This window comes from Petaurus breviceps, unplaced genomic scaffold (assembly GCF_028583685.1).
Source record: "Petaurus breviceps papuanus isolate PSGF00001 unplaced genomic scaffold, PetGlider_PUasm1.0 171, whole genome shotgun sequence".
Classification (NCBI taxonomy): Eukaryota; Metazoa; Chordata; class Mammalia; order Diprotodontia; family Petauridae; genus Petaurus; species Petaurus breviceps.
The window spans coordinates 17,583,223-17,589,222 of NW_027185754.1; the positions used below are offsets into that span (position 1 = coordinate 17,583,223).

The 6,000-nt window shown below is 40.4% G+C and overlaps 1 long non-coding RNA gene across 5 annotated transcripts in view; it reads right to left on the reverse strand.

Moving 5' to 3' along the window:
• Window positions 1-6,000, reverse strand: part of LOC138157114 (uncharacterized) — an 80,698-nt gene that overhangs the window by 10,933 nt on the left and 63,765 nt on the right. For 3 of the 5 annotated variants that reach the window (XR_011167303.1, XR_011167302.1, XR_011167304.1), the window contains exon 5: window positions 691-803. This is a non-coding gene — a long non-coding RNA (uncharacterized lncRNA). Of the gene's footprint in view, window positions 1-631; window positions 804-6,000 lie in introns of all 5 variants that reach the window. The other 2 variants (XR_011167301.1, XR_011167300.1) reach the window with 1 other exon arrangement.

The window sequence follows — 6,000 nt, forward strand, 5'->3', positions numbered from 1 at the left end:
AAAGGAGACCAGGGGAAGCAAATAGGTTATAGCTGTCTTCAAATATCTGAAAGGCTATCCAAGGGTGGGGCACCTGAAGCCTCAAGGACACAGGTGGCCTTCTAGGTGCTTGGGCAAGGCCTTTTGACTGAGTCCAAGTTTTACAGAACAAGTTCTTTTATTAAAGAGATTTGTTCTGTGAAGTTTGGATTCAGTCAAAGGGCCACACTTGAGGACCTAGAGAACCTCATGTGGCCTTGATGGCAGGTTCTCCACTCCAGAAACTAGACTTCTTTTGCTTGGCCCCAAAGCACAGAACTTGGACTAATGGATAGAAGCTGCAAAGAGGCAAATTCTTTCTCGGAGTAATGAAAAACTTCCTTACAATTAGAGCTATCCAAAAGTAGGGTGAGAGGGAAAGGGTTTTGCCTCATTGGAGGTCTTCAAGCAAAGGTTGGATGACAACTTGTCAGGCACATTGTAGAAAAGATTATTTCTAGGTTATGGGTTGAATTAGATGGCAGCAGAGCTCTCTTCCAGCTCTGAAATTCTTTAACTCCACAATCCAGTTCAATAAACATTTGTTAAGCTCGTCTACGTGCAAGTCTATGCTCAGCAGTGGGGATATAAGGATCAATTACATCCTACTTACAGATGTTTAAGATAAAATTGATGATCCATCTGCCTGGGGTAACTGAGGAGTGGTCATACCTGGAGACAGAGGGATGGATTCAATAGCACCTGAAGATTGTGTTGAGCCCTGTGATTCTGCACAATAGCTTCATTACTCTTGCTGGATATTGCATGATCTTGAAGCCTGTGAGCTAGAGAAGAATTGAATGAGCATGAATTTGTAGATTCTGACTCATGAACATTCTGTTTTTGGTCACATGACTAAACTACAGATTGAGTGTGATAGAGAGTTCATCTCTACTGAGTAATGTCTTATGGTCTCTAGGAAAGAGTGTCCATATGTTAGTTAATGATTCCTCTGGTTCAACAATAACAATGTTCACAAGAAGCAAGACCTTTGGCAGTGGTGGGAGCAAGGGACATGCAGGTTAAGCACAAAAAATTTTGTTTTCTGTATCTGCTGTGTTAAAGACAAGAATTTCTCAGAGACCAGGACGAAACTGGGGGTGCAATTTTTCAATGGTTGAAGAGAGAGGGTAGGTAGAAGTATTAGTGTATGTAAACAGATTACAAAGGAACAAGCTAACTAGTCTCATAGACTCTGGGGACCCTGAGACCAATCCCTAGGCAATGTCCAGAGAGATAAGATGGTTTTATCAGAAGAACCTCATTTTTCTGAGGCCCATACTCCCCCAGCTTTCCTTACCACATCTGCCCTCAAAGCATACACCAGGAAATTCCAAGCCAAGTGTGAATCTGGGTCTCCAGATGAAGTGCAAGGCACAGCCTATCACATACCTTTGTCTCTGAAACTCCCAAAGCCCCCATTAAGGAACAATGCCCAATAGGGTATACCTATCAGTCCTCCTTCCTTCCTCCTCTGTTTCCCCATTTCTCATAGTGGCTATTGTCTACACATTTTTTTTAACCCTCTGCAATCACTATTTCCACAGAGACAAGTCAAGATCCTGAAACTACACCCACCTGGGCAGGAATAATAATAGTAGGCTAAGGGCAAAAGACAAAAAGCTATTGCCTTAGAATCAAACAGATGTGCTCTGTTCACTAGGATCCCACTTCAAACAACCTTGCCTGCCTTAACTTCTGATATCTGTTTGGTCCTCTAAACTTTGCTGACTTCCTGATTTTAAGAATTTCAGCTTGCTCCCGACCTTCTGACCTGCTAGCTCCTCCTTCTGACTCCCACTCCCAATCTACCAGCTTCTATCAGACTATGGTATTCAACCAACTCAGCCCAACCTCCAATATGTCCAACCAATCCAGTGCCACCACTGGCCAACCCCTAAAATTATGAAACCCAGCTAAAATGTCTATTCTCTGAATGATCAAGTTTATCAGACTGGCCAATGCAGCAAGCATTTATTAAGTAACTACTATGTGTAGAAAGAGAGGCTTTGTGAGGTGGTAAATAGGGATCTGGCTTCTAAGTACAGAAAACCTGGGTTCAAATCCTTCTTCTAGCACATCCTAGCTGTGAGATGTTGGGCAAATCCCTTAACTTCTCAGTACCATCAAGCAACTCTTTAAGATTATAATAAGTTGCAGAGAAGGTGCTATTCTCTATACATAGAGGGAGTTTCCTTACCAGGAATTCCATATGTCAATGAAAGCAGAACCAGGCCCATGCCCAAATATACAAGACATTATTTGCAGCAAAGGATATAAAGATGAAAAACAATACAGACCTTGTCCTCAAGGAGCCTACACGTACATTGAGAAGTATGATCCAAGACAGAAAAAATGAAGAAACTTTGAAGAAGGAGAGACAATATTGAGTTGCTGAATGAAAGAAAGCATTTGACCTGAGCATATACCGTGTTTCCCCGATAAGACCTATCCCGAAAATAAGCCCTCCCCTTACTGTGTAAGATTCCTCTAAAATAAGCCCTCCCCCGAAAATAAGCCCTATTGAGATTGCTACTGTAGTGAAGGTGATCCCCTGCGCTACACGCTACATTACGGTACCCTCTGTATGCACCGTCCCCCCCCCCCCGTGAAACGCACGCCGCGCTCTGAGCTGCATCCAATCAGAGCTGCAGCAGTGAGCGCGTCATCCTGTTCTTCCCTAGTGATTTGCTTGCTGGTACCATTGAGAGAAGTGCCACGGAGGAGAGCTGAGGCAGGACAACATAAGCCCTCCCCTGAAAATAAGCCCTCTGGTGTTTTTCTTTCCAAAAAAAATAATAAGACAGTTTCTTATTATCAGGGAAACACGGTATTACACACACACACACAAATAAATAAATAAATAAATAAATAAATATATATATATATATATATATATATATATATATATATATATATACATTTCCACCCTCACGCCCAAGGGGATGAGCTGTCCAGAGATAAAAGTAAAAACCTTAAGACCTGGGAACAGGTAGCAGTATAAGTCAGCAGTGAGGATAAAAAGGAAAGAATAGATGAGAAATATTATGAAGGTAGAATCAATAAGAATTGAAGCTGAATGGATATGGGAAGGGGTGGTAAGGGAGAAGGAAGAGTTAAAGAAAATAAATTTTGAGACTAAGTGACTAGAAGGTTGGTGGTACCAAGACCATATAACCTTCAGGTCAACGGCTTTCACAACACAAAGGGCCCAGTTTCACTTAGGTATATCTCACTTCTCTTACTTAGAGCATCTACCCAGAAAATATAGGAAACTCACTACATAACACAACCCCCTAACACTGATTATCCTCATAAGTAGTTCATAAAATTAAAGAAAAAAGCATTAAAGGAGCAAAGGAAACAAAACAGAACACTTAGAAAATATGCCCCCTTGAAAATTAAAACACTAATGTACTATTGGTGAAGCTGTATACTGATTCAACCACTCTGGAGAGCAATTTGGAACTATGCCCAAAGGGCTATAAAACCATGCATAACCTTTCACCAAGCAATACCTCTACTAGATCTGTATCTCAAAGAGAAAAAAAATCAAAAAGGACAAGGACTTATACATATAAAAATATTTATAGCAGCTCTTTCAGTGGTGGCAAAAATTAGAAATTGAGGGGATTGCCATCAGTTGGGGAATGGCTGAACAACTTGTATATGATTGTGATGGAATACTATTGTGCTTTAAGAAATGATGAGCAGAATATTCTCAGGAAAACATGGAAAGATTTAAATGAACTGATGCAAAGTGAAATGAGCAGAACCAGGAAAACAATGTACACAGTAACAGCAATATTGCATGATGATCTACTATGAATAACTTAGCTATTCTCAGCAATATAATGATCCAAGACAATTCTGTAGGACTTATGATGAAAGGTACTATCCATCTCCAGAGAAAGAACTGGAAGAGACTGGGTGCAAATCAAAGATACTTTTTCTTTACTTTTTTTTTCTTGGACTTTTTTTGGTCAGTTTTCTTTCATAGAATGACTTACATGGAAATGTGTTTTGCATGACTACACATGTATAACCTATGTCAAACTGCTTGACTTCTCAATGGGAGGGTAGGGGAAGGAGGGAAAGAATTTTCAACTCAAAATTTGAAAAAAATGTTTAAATTATTTTTACATGTAATTGGGAAACAATGAAGTATTAACTAATGAAGAACAAAAGAGGAAGTAGAAAAAAAAAGAGAAAAATATACCCCCTCCCCAACATACAACCCTATTACAAAGTCCTATATAGATTCACAATCCACTTATAGTCTTTAGTGGTTAGAGACCAAAGCTCCTCCTCCAAGTCCTCTTCTATCCCAGAAGGGTCTTATCAGGTATTATGATAATAGGTATATCAGGTATATATTATACAGTGTTTGCTAGGAAGGACCTAAGCCAGTGTCTAGGGCTTCCCTTCCCCTTAAAAGCAACCGGCGAAGTAACATTCCTGAATCAGACTCATACACCTGAACTACCAAATTTGAAAATACAGATAAATATAATTCTAGCCCAATACTCCTCTTGGAGACAGGCAAGGGAAGGAGCAAGTGCCTGGCCCCAGCTCTTCTCTTGCTCCTCTCAAGGCTGAAAGCATGGTCTCCTTTGGAGAGGGGTTGGTCAACTTTCAGAAATATCTATCCCTGCCCCTCATGAGGTACTCCCATACACTTAAGACAACCCATACAGACCCACCTATTTTCATGCAGACATGTTTTAACAGATTGGGGGATCAGTCCCAACCTAAGTTCTTCACATAATCTCAAATTAGCAATTTGCTGCTCTTTTTCATTAGATTTTTCAGAAATCCTCCCTCCCTCTTTTTAAGTTTACTTAGGATTTTATGGTAAAACTGAATGCATTTTATTTCTCCTTTAAAAAAATATCAGGGGTGGCCAGGTATCACAGCGAGTAAGAGCACCGGCCCCAGTGTCGGGATGACTTAGGGGATCAAATCCGGGCTCAGACACTTAGCACCCACCCAGAAACACCTGGCTGTGTAACCTTGAGCAAGTTACTTAACCCCAATTGCTATATATATATATATCTCAAATGGAGAAATTACAAACCAAACTCATACAAATTTTGCAAACACCCTAGTCAGAAAAAAAAAGTTTTAATAACGATAATAATCTCTCTAGGAAGGGAATAGGGAAAATGGGAAATGTGGATAAATTTTTTAAAAAATTATCAAACTGGCAGAGTAAGGATTTGAACCCAGATCTCTAGATTCTAAGACAAGGACTCCTGCTATTCTACCAGGGTACAGCCCCCTAAATAACAACCACACTGGCCTTCTTGTTCGTCCTTGCACTAGACATTCCATTTCCTGACTCCATGAGTTTTCCCTGGCTATCCTCCAGGTCTGAAATGCTCTCTCTCTCCTCACCACTAAGACTCAGAACAAACTCTACCTTTTGCAGGAGGCCTTGAGGCCCCAACCCAGGGGCTGGGTTCTGGCCTTCTTTGTACCCCCAGTGCTTAACACAAAATCTGGCACATAGAAGGTGCTTAATAAATGTTTGCTGACTACTACGAATCTATATTAGCTATACTGGGAGAGGATTAGCTCCATTCCGAGGAGGCCCACCAAGAAGATAAATACTTAGGAAATGCAGAGTTGCTCACAGTCACCAATGATGAACACTGATGAAGGCATCATTCTAATTTATCATTCCTTTGAAATATTCCTTACAAGTCATCACACTCATTTAACTAACCATATTGCTGGAACTGAATTGAAACATGCAGAATTCTTCCCCATACTCACAGCCTCCCAACAGCTGCCTCTTGACCACCAGATAAATACATTCACATGCAGATGGGCAATCATGGACACAGAGGAAGTGTGGTATTCAGTACAGAGAGCACCAGTCTAGGGTTCTATCCTCTTCTCCCTGCTTTACATATATATTTAAATGTATATATACACACACATATATATACATATATATATCTGTCTGTGTAAATATAT